The 23,444-nt window shown below is 38.5% G+C and overlaps 1 long non-coding RNA gene across 4 annotated transcripts in view; it reads right to left on the bottom strand.

The window, feature by feature from the left end:
• Positions 1 to 4,486: 4,486 nt before the first annotated feature.
• LOC132526857 (uncharacterized) overlaps positions 4,487 to 23,444 on the bottom strand; it is a 56,236-nt gene continuing 37,278 nt past the window's right edge. Inside the window, exons 6-8 of one of the 4 annotated variants that reach the window (XR_009542726.1) lie at positions 20,736 to 20,818; positions 20,328 to 20,496; positions 4,487 to 4,657 (exon numbers count right to left, since the gene is read on the bottom strand). This is a non-coding gene — a long non-coding RNA (uncharacterized LOC132526857). Of the gene's footprint in view, positions 4,658 to 20,327; positions 20,611 to 20,735; positions 20,819 to 23,444 lie in introns of all 4 variants that reach the window. The other 3 variants (XR_009542723.1, XR_009542725.1, XR_009542724.1) reach the window with 3 other exon arrangements.

Here is a 23,444-nt window from a genome sequence, read left to right as displayed (position 1 = left end):
TGTAAGCAGAAGTTGTTGGGTAGGGTTTCTGGAAAATATACTTTAAGCATATGTCTTTTTCCCCTTGTCTTCCTATTTCTCACCTGGAAATCAAATGTAATGGCTGGAGCTCCAAGAACCATTTTAGAATCATTACCCTGAGAATGGATATCATATTCTAAAATAAAAGGGGGCAGAAAACAGGAAAAATGCTAGGACATTAATGAAGTCATGGACCTAGAGCAGCCGCCCTGGGTGATTCACCACTGGCTATGTTAACAGCTCTCCTGTAGAGCCCACTGTTACTTGTACCTTAATGAAATTTCTAAATAATACCCAGAGGAAACTACTCTGGGTACCATTTGTGTCATCCTCGAGACTGGCTTATTTTATGAGTAAGAGAAATTTCTGAACTGTAGGCTTAAGCAAGCTTTCACTCCTGAAATGGGGTTAGAATATAGACCCAGCTTTGCTCTTCTATCTGAGCTTTTGTACTAACCACACTAGAAAATTCACCAATTCTCAGCATTCCCCTGTAAATTTCTGTGCCTAGATCTTTCTCCAAGTTCTTGATATACTTTTTCACCCTAATGCTTCTTTCATATGATTTATAATTTTTTCAATAGTCTTACTAAATATGACATACTATGTTGGATTCTTTACAGACTAATATGTGTAATTCTACTTCTTTTTAAAGTAGAAATTCACAATCTTCCCTGCTAGATTGTGAATCCGTGAGTGCAGCGACCATGTGTATTTTCTTTCCCAGGCACCTAGTACAGCTGCCTCAATAGACATACGTTGAGACAATGAATGATCAAAAGAATAGGTCAATGAACAAATAAAATAAGTTAGAAAGACTTTTTAAAAGTTGAAGCAATGAGGGAAACTATAAAATACAGTTTAATTTTGACTAAGGGAGGGTGGTAGGGAAGGGGCTACCAACTGCATCCTGTGTGTTGTGGGGTAAAGAAGTTAGGAGTTTGGGGACCACGAGACAATGTCTGTGAGCTCTATTTTGTCTTGTTCCAGAAGCCAAACTGTGACAAAGACCGCAAACAGGCGGAATGGCCTCAACAACCCCAAACGACCTCTAAATTCTAGACAAGAGTATTTAGGCCCATCACGACAAGAACAACAAAAACATTTTTGGTCACTCTTCAATTAACAAATAACTCCAATCAGTATGTAGTAACAGTGGGGAAATGCAGGCAACAGTAACTCATTTCACAAGTGCGCCCACTACCTTGGCCCCTCTGGCCCCTCTGCTGAGATGTGCTAATTCTCTTCAATCTGACGCTCCCAACCCAGGACCCAGGCACACCTGGAGAGTGTCTCCTGGGTTTGACAGTTGTACCTTTAAGCATCCTGGTTTCTTTAAGCATTCTGCCTTCTGGTTTCTCGTTCCACTGGCTCACTTATAATAAGTATTATGTAATCATTTGACCCTGAGCCAAGGACACAGGCCCGCAGAGGCCGTGGCTGATGTGGGAACAAAGCTTTCAGCTTTGTGACGCCGAGTGTGCTGGGCTAAGCAGCACCCTAGGACCTACACAGGGCTGGTGTTACTCATGTGCAGTTGTTCTGTTATTGGGTTGGCCAAAAGGTTTGTTCGTTTTTTTCCGTAAGATGGCTCTAGTAGAACTTAGTTGTCTTTAACTTCATTCGAAACTTGTTAGATTGTACGTGACGGCTGTCAAATCACCGTATATTTAAAAGAAGACTTTTCAAAATTGGTGAATTTTTGTGTAGCCATTTTAATACTGAAGATGGAAGAAAAAAAGCAATATTTTGGGCATATTATGCTTTATTATTTCAAGAAAGGTAAAAATGCAGCTGAAATGCAAAAAAAGATTTGTGCAGTGTATGGAAAAGGTGCTGAGACTGACTGAACGTGTCAGAAGTGGTTTGCAAAGTTTCGTGCTGGAGATTTCTTGCTGGACAATGCTCCACAGTTGAGTAGACCAGTTGAAGTTGATAGCAATCAAATTGAGACATTCATTGAGAACAATCAACGTCATACCATGTGGGAGGTAGCCAACATACTCAAAAATATTCAAATCAAGCATTGAAAATCATTTGCACCAGCTCGGTTACGTGAATTGCTTTGAATGTTTGGATTCCACGTAAGTTAAGTGAAGAAAACCTTCTTGACCGTATTTCCACATGCAATTCTCTACTAAAATGTAATGAAAACGTTCTGTTTTTAAAACAAATTGTGACGGGATATGAAAAGCGGACACTGTACAATAATGTGGAATGGAAGAGATTGTGGGGCAAGCGAAATGAAACACCACCAATCACACCAAAGGCCGGTCTTCACCCAAAGAAGGTGATGTTGTGTATATGGTGGGATTGGAAGGGATTCCTCTATTATGAGCTCCTTCTGGAAAACCAAATGATTAATTCCAACAAGTACTGATCCCAGTTAGACCAACTGAAAGCAGGACTCGAAGAAAAGTATCCAGAATTAGTCAACAGAAAATGCATAATCTTCCATCAAGATAACACAAGACTGCATGTTTCTTTGATGACCAGGCAAACACTGTTACAGCTTGACTGGGAAGTTCTGATTCATTCACCGTATTCACCAGACGTTGCACCTTCAGATTTCCATTTATTTCAGTCTTTACAAAATTCTCTTAATAGAAAAAAATTCAGTTCACTGGAAGACTGTAAAAAGCACCTGGAACAGTTCTTTGCTCAAAAAGATAAAAAGTTTTGGTAAGATGGAATTACGAAGTTGCCTGAAAAATGGCAGAAGGTAGTGGAACAAAAGGGTGAATATGTTGTTCAATAAAGTTCTTGGTGAAAATGAAAAATGTGTCCTTTATTTTTACTTAAAAACCGAAGGCACTTTTTGGCCAACCCAATATACTCTTTTCCTAAGAGACGAACCAAGCTTTGCAGATGAAGCAGTTATTTGCACGCCCCCAGTTCCACATGAGCTTGTTTATAACATACTACCAAAATGTGTTTCACATGGAATCCTGAGCTTTGTGGAGCTTACATGGTGATGGATGTATTCCTCTTGTCTGGAGTTCTGAGCCACTCTGTGATTTGAGTGAATCTGCTTTGCTCTCAGATAATAAAATCAACTCTACAATTGGTCAGATTTTCTTTTCTTACAGGAGTAACTTTGCTTATATTCATTCTTTTGTGCCTGATACCAGGCAATGAGTAGACCGGCTATAGCGGGCTGGCAGTAAAACAGACAGTGAAGTGTAAAGGACACTGAATTAAAAGCAAGGATGCCTCTGTTGTGGGGCTTCCTCCACCATCACCCAGGTTTCTGATGCTGAGAGAATGCTCGAGCAACTCTCCTTTGGGGAAACTTCCCCTGACCTCACCACTTCCTTCCCTACCCCCAGTCTGGGTTTCATACTTCTCCTCTCTGCTTCTGTATTATCCTGAGCTTTACTTGATGAAGATTTGCTTCAGATAAGATAGCAAACAGAGTAACAAACTTTTGACCTTGGAACAACTTTAAAGCGCATACATACTGGAAGGTAGAATGAGGAGGTGATAAGAAATACTCCCTTTTGGGGATGTTTTATATCCTCATTCTTTGAATTTGCTCATCAACAAGTATGTTTTGTTCATTCAAAAGTTTGATCCTTTAGATCCGTTTAGCATATATTTGAAAGGAACAAGATTGGTAACTATATTTTAATAAAGTGTTTAAATACTTAAACATGTTAACATTTTATTAATAAACATTAGAGTGTATTCTACTCTAGGTCCAGGTTATTATAACTATTTTTGTTGCTTTAGAATAGACTAGGGCTTCAAAAGAAAACCTTGAGGAACTTTAAGTCCTGTTTTTCAACTTGTTTTACAAAGAAAAATAGATTTCATTTGCATAATCCACTAGTCATATTTAATTATACATACATACGTTCCGAAGAACATATTTGCCTTGAGCCAGGGAAAACAAAATCCTAACACAGTTCATATTGAATGCGTGCATCCTAGAACACTGCACAGAGTTTGACATATGCATTGGAATTATTCATACTGCTTGTATGCTTTGGAGGACAAACATCTTGAAGATAAACTCAGAATTTTAGCAAGTCAAATCTAGATTTTTTTTTTGTTCAATAACTGAAAGCAGAGGGGTAAATAATCCAAAACAGCAGATAATCTAAAAGAACTTAAATTTAACTGTAAAATATGTTAAATATCTAACCCATTCCAGAGGCAGCTAATGATGGTTCACCTAAATTTATAGTGAAATTAAATACTTTTAAGTGAGGGGCAAGCTATGGTATCAGGTAAGAATGAGTTTGCAGTAAGATACACAGGCAAAGTAGATTCAAAATTCAGATATAATTCTGTTGCTTTTTAACTTCCTGGCAAGCCTATTGTTTTAAAGAACCACACTTTTCACACTATTCTCAGAGGACAGGTCTGTTTTGTTTGTTTCAGATGTAAGTGACTCAAATGTTAAACAGTCACAAAATACAGTCAAATGCTAGCTTTTATTTTATCAGTTCACATCTACAATTTGCCCACCAATATATTTCAACCAAATTTGACAATATGAACTTGTCCTAAATGACCTACAGTTTCCCAACTTTGTGTTAAACAATTTTCTTTGCTAGACACACTTTCTCTGCTCTTGTCACAGGATTCAACTCAGGAGGGTGTCGTAGAAATGGCTTCTGAGGTTTGGAGTCTGATAGAAATTAAAAAAAAACAAAACAGTGATAATAGTCAATAATAATTGAGCCCTTCCTCTATGACAGTCATCGTGGTAAGTGCCCAACATATGTCCTCCCATGACACTTTGCACTGTGTTAAGGTTTGGAAACTGTCAGAAATATTTAAGGCCCTGCGGAGCAAAGGCAAACTGAGCTTGTGTCTTGAAACACCAGAAAGTACACTACACTCTTATATTCTGGGAAATCAAAGCCTCAGAGCAAGGCAGAGAGAAAGAGAAATAATAATGCTAAGAAAAAGAGTTAGGCACATCATTTACTTTAAGTAAATAAATAATGTGCAATTTATGAGCTATCCCTATCTTCCACATTCGCCTTGTTTTGTGATTTCATGCCAGTACTAAAAGCTTGTTTTACAAAACTTGGAGTCAACACAAGCCTTGAAATTAAGGGTAACACATTTCAGAAGCATTAAGCCCAGCTCTGAGGTGCAACAACTGACAATAAAGTCTTTGTTTCTTTATACTGGACACTGGAAAACACAACAAATAAGATCTGTAACTGATAAGCAAAGACAGAACATAGTCACTAAATTTTACTAGAGACCATTGCAACTTGTTGTACCTTTATTGTCACAGTGTTTTGCTTATTCTTTCACCATGAATGTCTTTCTACATTGTAGGTATACTTGCATGCTTGTCTTAATCTCCCTACTAAACTCTAAGCAATTGAAAATAACGGATGGATTTATTTCTCCCTAAGAAAAAACAATGCCACAGCAGTTAGCCCAGTGCCCCACACATGACTGAATCTCAATAACTACCTCTTGAATTGAATTTCGCCTGCAGATCATTAAGACACAAACACACTTAACAGTCATTTAAGAAATGGTGTAGCCCAATGGTCTACAGCAAACTGCCTGGGTTCAAATCCTGGCTGTGACACTTACAAGCCATTTAATCTTGGACAAGTCTCTCTTTGCCTCATTTTCCTCAAAAGTAAAATTGTACTAACGACAGTGAGTCTTAAAAATGTCAGTATATAGGCCACAACAGTGAGAGGCCCGCGTACCCCCCCCCAAAAAAAGTCAGTATATAAATAATACCTCAAACAGTGCCTGGCATGCATATAGTTATTATTATTACTATTACATTATTTCTAATTTAATCGTTCATGAAAACTACATTGGGTTGAGGTTCCAAAGGAAGAGGAAATAATAAAAATGTTTCATGCTTCACGAAGGATATTGTTTGCAAGGGATCACAAACTTTTAAATCTTCCTCTTCCTTTTGCTCATGGTAAAATATGGGGAACCCCCTATGGAAATGCCATCTCCTATTCTCTACAAAGAGAGCTCCCTGACCCATCCCCCGCAAATACTCATTACTCATGCATATTAAACAGACAGAACTTATGCAAAAAGGGACAAAGTATGTTTTACTTCTCAAGATGACTGTCTGAATTTTTGTTGGGCTTTATTTCTGATTTCACTTTAGTTTGGCTTCCAAGATCCAGGAATGTTTTGTGGTTGATGCCTGATAAAGGATAGAAAACAAATCCAGTGGGTAACCTATCTCATCAGACAGCAGAAAATTATGACAATTTAAGAAGGCATCAGCCTAGCTGATTAACAGTCTACAAATTACTATTTATCTTTCTAGTGCTGATTAGTAATAAGATGCTAGCCTCACTTTCAAAAGCCCAAGGTGTTCCACAAACAGGTCAATATTGACTTTCTTATCAAGACTTTCTTCCCTCTTCCACCCTGATCTCTCCTCATCTCACATCTTACTACACTTCTTAACATCTGTGAGGATGCCCAAAGGGGCCAAGTTCACCCTTTTTCTCTAACTCCTCCTTGAATAAAGCCCTTGTCTAGCTTAAACACTTCATTTACCATAAATATTCCTTAGTGGAGCTTTTAACACACTGTGTTCAATCTTTAGCAGATCAAGCAGACCAAAAAATAAGGATACAGAAGAAAGGAGAAATAATAGATAATTTTGGTTTTATAGCTATGCATTAAAATTTATTCCCTAGAGAGACTACACATTTTTTTACTAGGCCACAAAGAACAGCTCAACAAAACCTTCAAATGACTGTCAGATTAGCAGAGAGGAAAGTAGGTGACAAGCTCCAGACTGAGTAAATTTTGAGAGGGCCCACCCATGTCAGGGTAGAGCAAAGTTCCTCACAACAGGGCCAGGGCCAGGGCGAGTGAGAGTGAGCATGGGGCACAGCTAATACATTTTGCGGAGGATGGACACCTACAAAATGGCACCATCATTTGCTTACCTTCCCTATGGGTCTGAGGACAAAGACTAATGTTTCAGTTGCAAAGTTCCTGTTTTCTCTACCATCTTTTCATCTTAGTCTTAATAAATATTGTGTCAATATATTACTTTAAAAATTGTTAAGGGGCGTCCCTGGTGACGCAGTGGTTGAGAGTCCGCCTGCCGATGCAGGGGACGCGGGTTCGTGCCCCGGTCCGGGAAGATCCCACGTGCCGCGGAGCGGCTGGGCCCGTGAGCCATGGCCGCTGAGCCTGTGCGTCCGGAGCCTGTGCTCCGCAACGGGAGAGGCCACAACAGTGGGAGGCCCGCGTACCGCAAAAAAAAAAAAAAAAAAAAAATTGTTAAGAGGTGACAGTTTGGACAAATTTGCTCTAGTGGAGCTCCTGGTCCACCACCCCTTCCACTTCCAGCCATGCATCTGGGTCACTTCTAAGAGCTTTGAAAGGAGAGGAAGAGGGTAAAACATAGCTAAGAACTGAGCTGGCCGACCAATGGAAATGAAATTTTGCTGAATAAAGATATTTGGTTATTATAGGCCATTCAAATACTTCCTCTCAACACTGGAAACATGATGATGATTTAAATCTGATTTTGCCCTCAGTGTGGTATAGAAGAAAAGAGAGAAAGTGAGAAAAACAAATAAATAGAGTCCAATCCAGAAGTGGTTACAGAAATAGTACAGGACCAGGAAGGGAATGTCAATTAGTGGGGAAGTAAGAGGTGGGGAAAGGGGTTATGGGGGATACAGAAAAGAGGCAACTTCTTGGCTGGTCCAGGAAGAGAAGGGTGAACAAGAAGGCAGTCCTGACTGAGGGCATAGCCTTGGCTAAGTTTTGCTAACAAGAAACAACACAGTCTGTGGACAGCTTGGGGAGCTCTAAGGACCTCCAAAGTGAGTAATCCAGTGATTAGTAATATTTTTATTAAAATAGTAATATATTAAAATAGTAATACATTTAAAATATATTTAATATATTTTTATAAAAATAGTAATATTTTATATTATATTAATATTAAAAAGTGATGTTTATTCTAATGCTTCCTTGACACTCCAGAGGAAACAACCTAAACCTTTTCTCTTAACACATCTCAGTAAAAGCATCTGCTTCTAAGATTTTTTTCCAAACTCAATGGTAGAAACACCACATATTTACCAAAACTCTTCAAGTTTACTTAAGAGAGGAAGCATTTGTTTTCCTCTGTTTACCATAACATTCCTAGTTGTGTTCATTTTAGCTCATGAAAAGAAACATCTTATGATTATAAAAGTAATACATACTTACTGGGAAAACACAGCAAAGCATTTAGAAAAAAACCCAATACAGTCAGTCATAACTTCATCACCCAAAGATAGCCACTCTTAATATCATGGTATATATCTTCCAATGCTTTTTCTGTATATATATAATGTATATTTTAAAAAGAACTTCAAATCATAAACAAAATTAAACATATACATTTAAGAACCTGCTATGTCTCACTGTCATCGAATTTTCTTCTACAATATTATTAATTTTGCACGGTGTTCCACAGTATAGATATTCTACTTTTAACCTGTTCACTATCTTTGACCATTTTTTGCCTAATTAGAACTTCTCTGGCCTTCCTCTTCTTGTATGCAAAGCCCCTCAGGGTCTACTCATGTAGGGTTGTCTGGGCCCCCTCCGTCTGAAACCTAATAAATTAGTCCACCTAACTGAGCTTGCTGAAGGTAAATCTGGAGCTGGGCAGCTTTCACTGTATAACAAGCAGTGTCTGTGAGAAAAGAGGATCTATTTGGCATTATATGATTTATTGACTAATATGTCTTATGGTGGGAAAACCCCTCCCTATCCCCCTATTCTCCCTTTTCTCTAAATGCTCTCTGACTGGGCATGGAGCTCCTTCGATCTGAGTTTTATTATGTGATAGCTGCTGGCTTTTCTAAACTAGAAATGCCTGTGACCCAACAGTCAGATAACCATTGTCCTGTGGAAACTTTAAGGAAAAAAACTCAGGTTATATGAAGAGCAGTGTGAAGCAATACTTGGCTATAAGAATCCTCTTACAAGCTGAGGTCCAAAATGCTATACTGAGTTAAATAACCTGATCAGAGTTAAGTAATTAATAACGACTAAGAGAGAGACTGGCTAGAGAGATGTTATTTCAGTCCATTCAGAAATAAGATGAAATGTCACTCATAGGAAAAATACCCTTATATTAATTATCCAAATAAAAGAAGGGAAAAAAATAGATGAAGTTGGAAGAGTATGCTAGAAAAAGGGGATATATAATTTTAAACAAAACATGTTACACAATGGGATCTGATGAATGGGAGCAGGTGTAATTTGTGTGAGCAGTTCTGGGCTTCTTGGTTAGACCAAGGATCTGCAAACTCTTCCTCATAAGAGCTAGACAGTAAATATTTTAGGTTTGGCAGGTCAGACAGTCTCTCTCACTACACTACTCAACTCTGTTGTTGTAATGAAAAATAGGTGTGTCTATGTTCCAATAAAACTTTATTTATAATAAAATCTGATGGCAAGCTGGAGATTGCCCACAGGCCATACTTTTTTAGACCTTTGGTTGAAATGATCAAAATGGATGCAGCTCTCAACCTTCAGTTCCTTTCTCTATAAAATTAAAATGAACAACGATACTTTCCCAGTTTTGGTCGTTAGAAGGATTAAATAACAATCATAAAAGATCCCAACCTAGTGCCTGGCCCAAGATCTACACTCAAATGTTAACCCCTCGCCCTGCCCGCCCACCAACCTTCTTCAAGTCAGGGGTCATTATCCACAAAGGAGAATTGCCTCAGATAATCACGCATACAACTTAAAGAGAGAAAAGCAGGTAGAAAAGAATGAGATGATAAATGGAAGGCAGTTATTGATTTTGGTTGTGGTTCTTCTATACACACAGCTTGGGACAAATCATTGAAAAGCACTGTCTTGCAAACAGAAAAAACAGAGCAAAGTACAACGGCAAAAACAAATTGAATCCCGCTGATATAACGTAATTTCCATGACAATAAGCTCATTTTCCTCCTTGTCTTTTTTGAGGTTTTCAACCTTTTAAAAATACTTTTAAGAAATGAAAATCAAATTAAAAAGTAGAAGCAGAAACTTATTGGTACAGATGAGTTGTACTTCACTAAAAGTGTAAAACAGTTTATTTAAGATTATTAATTTCAGTCAGGATGACATCTTAAGTTTGACTGGAAGTGGAATCACAGTGGTTTAACTTCAGAAGTTCTCAACTGACTCTCTACAGAGCACTACTACAGATTTTCTGAAGCATTTCTAAATGAGATAATTTTATTTTACACGGGGTTTCTTCTAAAAATTATTGTCTTTCTGTACATCTAATTAAAGTAAAGACATAATAAAGAATTTACCATTTTAATTAGGGCATAGATCTTAAAGCAATTATGGCATCATTAATAATTCTTTAACAGACTTTCTTGCACTACATGAATGAAAACATTTTTACACCATGAAGAATCAATACACATTACTCATTTACATTAACAAAGCTACACACACAATCTCAGTCTTCATTAAATTATTTCTCCTGTAAACTAGAGGAGTTTTGGAGAGTCCTGAGCTATTAATAACCTAGTGGAACTTCACTTAAAAGGGAGAAATCTTATTCATGACTAGGTACTGGTATCAGCATCATTTAAATGCAAAACTAAATAATAGCAACATGTTAGTGAGTGGAAACAGACTGATAAATTCTGTAAGGAGAACTAAATGAGGAAAGATAGCTACCATCAACGTATTATAATATAAAAGATTCAATACTCTATTTGAAAAGTCAACATCTTAAATTTCTTTCATAATGTTGTGATTAAGGTTCTCCCACCACCACTCTGTCCCTCCTGCCACTCCCTCACCCAACACACACATTTGGGCTCCCTTTCAGACAAATGGGCATCTAGAGGACATGAAGACCAGTGACCTTACAATACAATCATGAGGGCATCTCAGGTAGTATTTTCAGAATTTATTATTTTCTATAATTTCATCTAATACTATAGGAAAATCTGGAAAGGACAAAAAACAAAACCAAAAATACTCCAGATAATTTTTCGTTTTTTTCTTTATTTTGTAAAAAGAAGGCTATGTTGTTATAAAAAGTCATTAAGAGGGAAAAAAATATATAGCAATTTTAATTTTAGCCACATTATCCCCAATTGATAATGTGGAGGCCGATGTGGACTCCTCTACATAAAATCGGAAGGCCCAAGGTCACACAGTGTCCAATTCCCCTGGGGAAGAACTGTGTAAGGGATTGAATGAGCAAACGCATAACTGCACCAGTGACTTTGGGTCTTTGTTCTGTCTGACTTGTTTCTTGAGCCCATCGAAGTGACAGACGATGGAAAGGATGTTAACACAAGCTCTTGTTGGGTCATTTAGTAAAGCTCTCAGTTAGCATGGCCGGTTGTGATGAATGGTAATTAATGATAACGAAATTAAGACCATTAGTAAAACCAACAAATCATCAAACCAGACTGTGACCTTATGGATAAATGAGCTGTTCCTGGGGCCTTGTGACAAACTTGCTCCCTGAGCCTTACAAGAATTTAGAGAGAATTTGTGAATTGTTTACCAGATTTTCAAGATTTTGTAGTTACTTATCTTAATTCTCACAACTAGGCCAGGAAGAACCCTACTGGGGTGGAGGTGAGTGGATGGGTCTACAGCCACCTGGAAAGCTCTGCCTGTGGTTATCCTCCCAATATCTATTCTCCAGTTCTTTCCAAGTGAGAGGACCCATGAATTCTAGATGAGCTCATAGCTGAGTACAGCCTGGTGTGTAACTTCTGTCCGATAATATGTATGGAGAAATCTCAGGAGGTATCTTCCTTAAAAGCAACCAGAGCATACCCTTTATTCTCTTCTTGTTTGTCCCACCTTCCTTCCTGCTTCTAGAGTGTGGATGCGATGGCTGTGGCTGAAGCAGCCATCTGGAAACCTATACTGACTGTGGAAATGGAGGCAATACACACAGTGAATCAAGATAAAAGAGACTGGTCCGTGAGAAATACAGCAGGAGGAGAGGTTTTGCAGAGCCCTTACTGCTATTGTAGCCTGGCTGCTAAGTGAACGAGTTCATGGGTCTGCTGCAGCAAGAGAGGGTTTGCATTTGGATTCTGCAAAAATCCTCACAATAACCACGGTCTGCAGCATCAGCGATGTATTTTCACTTATGATGGACTTTTGAATCTATTGTCAAATTTTCCCATTCTTCCCCTTATAGGTTCTGAGGTTTTTTTGCTAAGGCCTTTTCAATATTTACTAAAAATAAAATTATCCATAATTTTTCTCAGAACTGTTTGGTTTTCTTTTTTAATATTTAAAATTTTTATCCCCCTGAAATGAATAGTATTGGAGTTGTCTATACAGCAGAGTACATGTGTAATTTATGTACAATGATCCTCAAGTAAACATTTTTCAGTACCCCTCCCCACCCTGGCTACTATAGTCAATTTTTTTATTCTCCGAAGGACATGAATTTACACTTCACAGAAGAAACAAAAATAATCGATAAACCTATGGAAATGTTTATATATTTATTAGCAGTGCTAATAAAAATGTTTTACTTATTAAATTAGGCAAAATTTAAAAAAACAACCGTGCTGACTTGGGTACGCTGAGACAGGTATTCTCTTATCCTGATGGTGGGAGTGTGAATTACTTTCTGAAAAGCAATTTGGCAATATATTGCCAAACCTTAAAAAAGTTAATAGTCTCTAATCTAGTAATTTCACTTTAGGAAATCTACCCTATGGAATTAGTAGTTTGGTATTTTGACAAAGAAGTTCAAGGATATTCATCTCAAAATTATTCTTGGTGTGAAATATTACTAAAAAAAATAAATGTCTCACAACAGAAAATTGATTAAATTATGCCATACTTATCCCTGGGATGTTATACAGCTATTATGATGGTGTTTTTGAAGAATTTTTGATAAAATGGGGCAGTGGTTACAATATAATGATGAGTTAAAAAATAGCATATATACTTTCATCGTCAGTAGGCAGAGAAAAATGACTCAAAGGAAATACACTACATTATCAGTTACTTCTTGGGAGGTGAAATTATGGTTAATATTTATTTTCTGCTTTGTATTTTCCTGCATTTTCAATTTTTCCACAATGACAATGGATTTTTATTTTAATTATAAAGAAAGATTAAAATATAAATATGATTCTGGGTCTCAAAGCGAACAAAACAGGAAGCAGCATTACTTACAAAAAATCGACTTAACCAAGATATTTCCTCTCTGTGTCTGCTACATGTAACATTAGTACTGTTTGGCTGCCAAATCCAGCATTATTTCTCTCATTAATAACTTGATGAATATGAAACAAGTTATAAACTAATTATATAAAACTCAATACTGCCTAATAGACATAAAAATAACATCAACACAGAAATGCATCTATTTGTGCGCTGGCAACCTTGATGATCAAACTGCCTGGAAAAATGAAGCTCCTGTCATTTAAATATACCAAATCTCACCAGAAACTTAGTCACTTCATCATCGGGCAATACGGTCTCTTGGTTGGTTAAGTACTAAATGATCATTAAACTTACTGAGCACAGACTGGTTTTACCTAAAGGGGTCTGAAAGTTCAGTAACTCAAGAACACAACAACAATATTGACATTCTGGTCATCTAGGATTGGATTGATGGCCTCAGTAAAGAGTGACACAACCTTGGAAAGCATAACAGTCTATTGATATGGTTGAGTACAGAATAAAATAATAGTTTATTCTGATTAATTATAGATTTCAAATCGCTATGAAATCCCAGCAAATTAATTTAAAGTGACCTTAAAGCATGCCTAAAGATTTATTTACAAAAGTATTCCATCTAGCAATATTTATACTGATGAAAATAGGAGAAAATTGATCTAACAATTGACCTTTTTAAATATAAATTATGTTTTTATATAATGAAATCTTATGCCATCATTAAAAAAGATGTTGTCAAGCAATACTGAGTGAAATGAAAAAAATGGAAACATATATTAAGTAAAGATTGAAATCTTTATACATATAATATACATATATAAATATATGTATATGTAATTTTCCCATTCCTTTCTCTTTATATATAAATCCATGTATTTGTATACACATACATAAAACAAAATTTTGCTCCCAAACATCATCTCTAGGTAATAGTATCATAATTTTACTTTCTTTCTTTTTATTTTCTCCTGTTTCCAATTTACTTGCAACAAAAAAGATGACCCTAAAGTCTTCTTAGTCTTCTCAGCCATGAACCCATTAAATAAATTATGTTAATAATAAAAACACACTTTAGTATGAATTAAACCATTGTAACTGAGACTAAATCTCAGTAATTCTGAAATAGTTATTTATACAAGTGGGGACAAAAAGCAATTTTGAAACGCCTAGCAGTTTTTCTGTTAGTGATAGTGTACTGTTCTTCCATAGAGAGAAAGGGGAATATCAGCCCTTCAAAGAGACTTTTGATTATGCAAAAGCAAAACCTTACCAGAGAGGCCAGGACTTGAAGTGAGATTAGGAGGAATTAAACTCTTCTGCATGACACTGCAAAGGTTTGTTTTTACTCCGTGTCTACTTGTCCCTCTGAGGTTCTGTTTCACTGAGAGGTAAGCACAGAACCTGGAGGAGGGGATGGTGAGGGAGAAAAGTTCCTCTTTCCTAGTTGGATGGAACGGGGTGCTAGGGTGGAGGACACTTAGATTCCAAGTATGCAGAACACAATCAAAGGCATTATTATCAGTGGGAGAGATGATCAGAAAATTCCTGGTAAAGCCTTGGCTTTCCACCTTCCAGAGCTTCCAGCCTATTTTGAAATGTAAGACACGTAATAACTCCTTGTCAAGGAATATTAATGAGCTAAGGTTGCAGAGGCCTGATGTTACAGAAATAACCTGGGGGATTAAAAGTCACTTAGAGTTAGAGGGCAAGGCAGAAAAATGTTTGTCTGTTTCTTCCTCATCATCTAACATGATCTCCTAAATGAGGTAGGAAAGTGTTTAGCTGCAAGTAATAGAAAACCCAATTAAGAGTGGCTTAGGCAGGACAGACATATAGTATTCCATGGAACAACAGGGAACTGCTGACACTGGTCTAGCTATTCAATGATGTGACCAGAAACTCAGTCTCTTCCTCTCTTTCCATTCTGTCATCCACAGCATGCTGGAGTTTTGGCCTTGAATTTGCTGCCTCAGAATTAAATTACAAGGTGGCTGCCAGATCCTGACATTATACTTGCTTCCAAAGACAGAATAAAAGGAAAAGAGCCAACTGCATTTGTATCTTTTAGTAAGAGCAAAAACTTTCCCAGGAAGTCCATCCTTACCAACAGCAATTTTCTATTAGATCTGTCACGCAGACGCCCCTGGCTGAAAGAATGGCTGAGAAAGTATTTCAATTTTTCTAACCCTTTAGGGAGGTGGGCCAGGGATAGTGGCCTTCAAAGTGATTCTTTATAGCTAAACAAGGTCTCTCCCACTTCTCCTTGTGGCTTTCGCATTTACATGACAATTTTTCTATCATTTCTGGTTGTTCCTTTGGTTGCTCCGCACAATTGTTACAGAATGTCTCTATTTTTCCATTTTGTCTGATAGGTCCAGGCATATAAACACATAAACTGTGCTAACTTGGAATCTTTAAACACAATGAAAAATTTACTGATGATTTTGTAAGTCAGAAAGTGCAAAAGGGCAGACAAAGCCCCTGGACAAGATAACATCAAAAACATTTCTTTCTGTCTTGGTGATGGGAGGATCAGAGGATGGAGCACTGCCCAATTACAACATCTGGCCAATATTATCTTTTATCTGCATCTCTTGTTTTATTTACCTTAGGACACTAAGAGGATACACCTGCTAGAGAGATGATTCCTGGTGCTGGAAACAGTGAATACTCAAGGATTAGTCTATAACCAGTGTTTCTCAAAAGTTTTTCCTTATTGTCCCCCTGAGAACCTTTTTAGATATTTTTTTTCCGAATTGTCTCCTCCATAAAATTTTAATAGAAAAATATACTGATTATCTGTTTATGTTCTGTATGTGTACCTGTACGTTATACACAAAGAGGGCAAGATTTTTTACCCGCCCCCCTGAACTGTGAATCAACTTTTGCTCCCTTGAGGATAGTATTGTTCCCACCAAGAATGCATGTTTATGTCAAAAAGAATTCTTTTTAGGAGAGGTGAATAGAGGGAATTAAGGGAATTATCTGAACTGACTCTTGGAGGATGGAAAGAACTTCACAAACAGAGACAGAAGGGAAAGAATTAGATGCATGGGAATGCAGGAATAAAGCTGAGGAGGTAGGAGTTGTTAGAAGTGGGTAGCTCAGCTGGTGTCACAGGTTTGGATGGGCAATAAAGAGAAACCATCCTCAAAGCTGTGGAAACTCTCAGGTTGTATACTCGGGAATCTTAATGCCAGGCTTCAGAGTATAAACTGTGACAAGTGGTGAATTCACTAAAGGGAAGGGAAATCATCAAGCAGTCATGGTTTGGCTGACGATTTCCAACTTGACTGGTCTCCACACCTTTGTTTTTTTACTTCTCAAAATAACTGCTTCCAAGTTAGAACAAGAGAGTCTACCTTAATAATCCTTACTAGTGCAGACCAGTATCATTCTTAGTCCCTACTAGGCAAAAAGAATTTAACTTGTACGGATAAACAATGACTGGATATCTACTGAAGCGGTACTTGAAGACATAAGAGTGTTGCAAAAAATGACTGAGTCAGGAAAAGTCTGTATAAATTATCAAATGGTAACCCCTCCCCTAAGCTTCTTACCACAAGGCAAACACCTAGAAGCTTAGACGTGAAAAAAGTTGCTTTGTGTTGTACATTTCTTCTCTAATGGTCATAACTAATTTTGACACAAATACACAAGAGGTTAAAGAGGAATGGCACCATGCTGGTGAGAAGACCAACCCATTTTTGGCTAATACACTGGAGAAATACACCTAAGCCATCCACCCATGTGAAAGCAATCTTTCTAATACCTCCAAGGTCAGGAAGACCTCTGCCAAAAACAAACTAAAAAGCTGTTGAATGAATGCAAATACACCAGGTTCACATTATACATTTAAGTTAACCAACATTTCAGACAAAATTATGTAATAAAAATGAATGTGAAACTCAAAGACCTCTTTCATTTGCTTTCTCTAATATCATTTCATCCCCCTTAGATTAACCCCCACTTTGAGAAACACACACACACACTCACAGAAGAGGATAATTTCAAGAGGTGTGCATTAAAAAGAAAAGTGAAATCTATCTTGGGAGGGGTCAATTAACACATTACAGATAGATAAATTCATTTTGTCTTTGGGGTATTAGATCAATAAATCAAAAAAGAGGAAATCTAAGCAGTTATTTTCCCAACAAATTTATGGCTCTGGATATTACACAGAAATTTAGAGTTTATCCTATTGTATTGATTGATCCTTTTTTCTTTAGTGAGGGAAACAAATCTGCATAAGGACTGTGCCATTCAAAGTTCAGAGGCACCCAACTCCTCCTTTCTGAACAAATAGAGGAAACCATTAAATGAGCTGCAGTATCCTTTTACTCCCTGACCAGAATCCAAGACTTGTCAATAGGGGTACAAGTTAAAATTTCTTAAGTTTAAAAAGGGATTTCCCTAAATTCAATTTGGTATCTTGGAGTGGATCCCAGATAAAAGATACTAGCAGAAAAAGTGGTGAAATCCTTATCAAGTCTGTAGTTTAGTTAATATTAATGTAGCGAAGTTAATGTCTTATTTTGATAAAGGTACTTTATACAGGTAAGATGTTACCATTTTAGGAGAAACTGAATTAAAGCTATGTAGGAACCTATGTATTATTCTCACAACTTTTTCTGTAAATCTAAAATTACGCCCAAATAAAAAGTTTATCTAAAAAAAAAAAAGAAAGACTTCTCTCCAGTTTCCCAGTCCTAGAAGTTCTCCTTAGTATTCCCCAGAGAGAACCATCTCTTCTGGTGACCCTAACACATCAGGAATTATTTTGCTCTTCTTGTATACAGAATCATTTAATAAATGTTTACTGCATTTAGTTCTACAAATGGCAGAGCAAAGTTGCTCTGGACTTAGAATTGGAAGTCCTGGATTTGGATTGTCATGAGCTGCGAGATCCTGTGCACATCATTTAACCCCTTAGTGGCTCTCCCTCTCCACTTTAAATCCTCTGAGGGCAGGAACTCTCCTGTGCCTATCTCTGTAGCTTCAGTAAGCCCACCTGGAGGAAAGGGCGTCAAGAAGGGGTTCCAGAGTCAAACTCAGTTTACATTTCCAGCTCCCCCACTAACCAGGCATGTTACTTTGGGGCAAAGCATTTAACATTTCTGAGTCTCCGTTTCCTCATATGTAACATGAGCTTTTGGGATCATTAAATGAGGGGACAAACATAGTGAAGGGTAGCCTGTTTCTTCTATAGAACAGAACCATTCATGTGGAATATTTTTTATTTTTAACTTTGCAACACTCTTCTAGTACCTATCATGTGCGGGACCCCCTTCTAGGTGGTTTTCAAATAGTTACTCCTTTTATCATCCTGACAACCTTACGAGGTAAGTATTATTTTCCTATTTTACAGATGACGAGATGGAGGTGCTGGGAAGTTAACATACTTGCCAGCCCGTAAAGCTACTAAGTGGGGATCTGCACCCACACAGCCGGCTCCAGGATGTGCAGTCCTCAGACACGAGCTGTCATAGAACATGCTCTATATGGAGATGCGGAGGATCAGATACTGTCTTGCCTTCTTCACCGGCAAGCTCCTGAGAGTGCCCAGCAGGCTCTCGAACGCATACGGACAGACTGAATGAAAGCACAGCAGCCCCTCCAAGGACAGGAGCTGAGTTGAGTATCTGCCAGTCTCTCTCTCAGCATCCCCAGCACTGTAGGGGAAGGGAATCGACATTCATCAAGGCTCTCCTACGTTCTAATCCACTGTGTTTCAAATGTTAGGTTCCCATTCAAGTCTCAAAACCAACCTATAAGGTGAACCACCATATTTCCTTTTTCCACCTGGAGAAATCAGAATACACAGAGAGAGTACTTAACTTCTCAAAGCCATACAGCTAATCAGAAATGCAGCCAGGACCAGAATCCCAGGATTCCTGCTTTCAAAGATCAGGCTTTTTCCAATATACTTGCAGCCTCCCAAATGACATCATTCCTGGGTCTCTGTTTTGTCATAGAGTAGTTCTTTCCCTCTGCTTAGATACCATCTCAGAGCGACTTTCTCTGACCTCCCCACGTAAACTGTACCCCATTCACTTGCCATCCTGTTTCTCTGCTTTATTCCTCGTTTATTAATATTTGACATCATATTACATTGGTTTGTTTACCTTCTGTCCCCCAACTGAACTGATGAACTGGTAGGTTCTAAGAAGGCAGCGAATTGTCTGTCTTGGTCACATTGTATCCCAGAGCCTAGAATAGTACCTGATGCAGAGTACATACTCAAAAAAAAAAACCAACTGCTGAATAAATGAGATAATAAATAGATACGTAGGAGATACCAGTAATAGTTTGTTATTATCCTTATTATGATTAGTAGTATCGCCTTTTATCAGTTAGGTAACTCAGTTAAGACAAAGGTTTATTTCACAAGAAAAAACTGATGGGAGATTGAGGGAACAATGTTGGTTTCAATCAGATCAAAGCACAAATTCCAAACAACACCATTAATAACTAGGAGACCGCACACTTGGGACAAGGATGTCCTCTGAGCACAGAACAGCTAGCACCACTGAGTCACCAAACACAGCCCGTTTTCATTGTTTCTAAATCCTCCTTAGCTCACGAATACCCCTCTGTTGCTGATCATAAATGTTCTTAATTCATCTCTCATTTTTCTATCAGGAAACAATTGGCCTTGGTTTATTTTTATCACTTTATTTCCATGTTCTCTGCAAGACTGAAGCATTGATTTTCCTAAAAGATGGTGTCAAGAGGCTCAATAAACCACAACGAGCATGTATCTTAGTGCCACTTGTTCAGCCCTAGCCTGAGGCAGTTCGTGCTGCAGGTGGACAGCCTCTGCTGAAATCCACCCAGCTCCAGGGATTCTGAAGGTAGCAGGAAGGCACCTCTGCTTATAAATTTTGAGTGAGCTCAAGCACTTTGATGACCCAGATAACATGCCAAGCACTGCACAACTGAGAACTATGTGGGGAATCTGGAAGCCTCAAATCATAAAGTTATATTTGAAAAGTATCTCGAAATAAAGCCCATGCTAGGCACAGAATATGTGGGAGAGGGAGCCAGGGGCGGGGGTCATGCAAAGGGTTAGCTCCTTTGTTGGAATCCTGTTCTGAGTGATGGGGTAAATTGGAACAAGCCATTTCCCTGGAGTGTCTTACCTTTCATCTGCTTTCAGAAGCTTCTAGTTCCATCGTGTCCAATGCAGGCAGCGAAAGGGGGCCAGAGTGCTCACTGCTTAATAGCAGAGCTCCTTGGGCCTTGCGGACAGGTTGTCTGAACAACGTGAATGTGGTCTCTCTTCCTGCTGTCTCCAGACTCCAGTGCCACCTAGGCAAGCAGGTTTGCCATCTTGAAAACACACAGGCCAGAGCAGCCCCTCTCACTTCAGTCACCTGCGGTGTGTGTCCTAGCTTACTACAACATGAACTGCTGAGCCCGACTCTGGCAAAATCAAGCAGAGTTGCTGCTAAAAGCACACACCTGGGAGCAATAGAGAGCCACACCCCCCGCCCTTCCCCCCGCCCCTCCCCCCCCACCTCCACGGAGCTCCTAATCACTCCACTCACCCTGATTCCAGCTCTAGAAGTGCAGTAGACTCAGCTGGTGAGCTTTTGAAAACTGTAGATTCACCTGCTTCACTTCAGACCTACTGGTGAAGAGATGGGGCCAGGGAGAGCATTAATTAGGGTCGGAGAATCCATGTTTTTAAATGCTCCCAATGGATTTTAATAGGCCCCTCAGCTGACGGTATGTCTGAGAACCATTGCTTCAAAATGCCAATGGTTCTCAAACGTGGCTGCACATTACCTGAATGATCTGAGAAGCTTTTAAACAATACTGATGCCTGTCTCTCGCTCTAGATTAGGGTTTCTGTATGGCGGGGGCTCAACTCGGGTCCCTACGCAGTGATGGCCAAGGATTCTCCCCTCCCAAGCAAAAATGTCTCCAGACATTGCCAAATGTCCCGAGAGACAAAATCCCCTGCCGTTCCTCCCCTGGTGGTAGTGACTTGTCATCTTATGTTTTCCAGCACGTTTTCATGTGCAGTCTTTTCTTACCTCATTTTCCTTACATCCACCCATGCCCTTATAATCCCTGGTCAGGTTGATATGTGTAGCTTCAGAATACATGGGCACATGTGTTTTAGAAAAATACTGAGTCCATAGCGTGAGCTCTAGGCCAGCTGGCCTGTATATCTTATGTTACATGTTCACAGCCAATATTTGCGTTTGCATTGACTTAAACAATTCACAGAAGGGGATGGGCAACTGATAATATATTACTAATGAGGTTAGCAATTTTTAAAAAAACAAATTAATAGGACCCAGAACATTTTTTTCTCTACCATTTTGGCAGAATGGACTCACTCATTAAGTATCTTATGAGTGTTTACAATGTGCCAGGGAGGGAGCAACACAAACAAGGTTGTTGCGACGATGCAGCTTATTCTCTAGAAGGGGAGAGAAAAACAGTATGCAGGATTACACACCAGGCAAGATAATTTTACATAATCTTAAGTGCCATGAAAGAAACAAAAGAGGGTGACACGGGTGGAGAACCTGGGGCAGCAGTAGACTACTGTAGGGCATCAGAGAAGGCACAGTGGACGTGACTTTGAGCGTAAAACTGGTGCTGTCACCCTCTGCTGGTGACACGAAAATTGGTGTAGTCTTTTAGGAAGGTAATTTGTCAATATATATCAGGGGGTATAATAATGTTCATTTTATCCAATCATTTAACAAATATGAGACATCTCTGAAAATATGCCCTATCGATATCACTGCTGGGACAGTAACCACTATGAAATAACCCAATACTACAAAAACTTCATAATATTTATAAAATTATCAGCTGCTGAATTGTCAACAAAAGGGGATGGTTGGATGAATTCTGACAGATATACTAAAATGCGGAGGATGCTTAGGATATAATGTAACAATGTTATATAAGTTGTAGAATGCTGAAGATACAGTCAAAAAATATAAACAAAAGTTACAAATGTGTCTATACATATTGATTGTATGTAAGACTAGACAGGTAAGAAAGATGGAAAGAAAATTCAACAAAATAATAACAATCATTGTACAGGAGGGGGCTTTTATTAGGGATATTTTTCCCCTGCTTTTCCAAGTTTTCTGATTCACTGTTCAAACAAATTTCTAAAATAATGCTTCTGACTTTTGATCCTGACTCTTCCTCAATTTTTAACCTATGCAATCCAAATCTGATTCCTCTTTTGAGGGTCGCCTCAAATGCTACATCCAAGCAGCCTCATCTGACTGCCTCGACCCCAGTAATAATTCATTGTTTTCTGTCCATTGCTCCAAAGAACATTTTTGCCTTCCTGTTATGGGCTAAGTTTTTTGTCCCCTCCAAATTCCCATGTTGAAGCCCCTAACCCCCTAGTGCCTCAGAATGTGACAGTATCTGGAGATAGGGCCTTTAAAGCAGTGACTGAGTTTAAAGGAAGCTGTGAGGGCAGGCCCTAATCCAATCTGACTCATGTCCTTATAAGAGGAGGATCTGGATGCACAAAGAGACACCAGGGATGTGAGCACAGAGGAAAGACCACGTGAGGACACAGTGAGAAGGTGGCCATCTGTAAGCCAAAGAGAGAGGCCTCAGAAAAAAACAACCCTGCCAACACCTTGATCTTGGACTTGTCTCCAGAGCTGTGAGGAAATAAATTTCTGTTGGTTAAGCACCCAGCCTGTGAAATTTTGTTATAGCAGCTCTAGCTGACTATTACCTTCTTACTGTAGTTCTAACAGAATTACCACTAGCAGTGTGCTTATCTTTCTCTTCCACTAGCTAATTTGCTGATCGAGCAATGGGCTCTGTCTTACTTGCCTTTAGGGTAACTTCAGTGTCTTTTACAGTTCCTTGCACGTGGTAGTCATTCAATAAATGTTGGCCAAAATGAATTATCTGAACTTTTTTCCCTTAACTAATCTCGGGACAAAGTGTCTACAGAATTTTAATAAGCAGTGTCAAAGAATACGAACTTTCAGTTATAAGGTGATTAAGTTCTGGGGATCTAATGTATAGCATGGTGATTATAGTTAATAATACTGTACTATAAACTTCAAAATTTCTAAGAGAGTAGATCTTAAATGTTCTCACCACAAAAAATGAAACAGTAATTGTGTGAGTTACATGATGGAGGTGTTGGCTAACATTACAGTGGTGATCATTTTGCACACCTTAAACTTACACAATGTTGTATGTCAATTGTATTTCAGTAAAGCTGGGGGAAGAACAAATTTAAACAAGCA

This window comes from Lagenorhynchus albirostris, chromosome 10, assembly GCF_949774975.1.
Source record: "Lagenorhynchus albirostris chromosome 10, mLagAlb1.1, whole genome shotgun sequence".
In the NCBI taxonomy this organism is placed as follows: domain Eukaryota; kingdom Metazoa; phylum Chordata; class Mammalia; order Artiodactyla; family Delphinidae; genus Lagenorhynchus; species Lagenorhynchus albirostris.
Note: the sequence above shows the minus strand (reverse complement) of the source record. Positions and strands in the feature narration are given on the sequence as shown.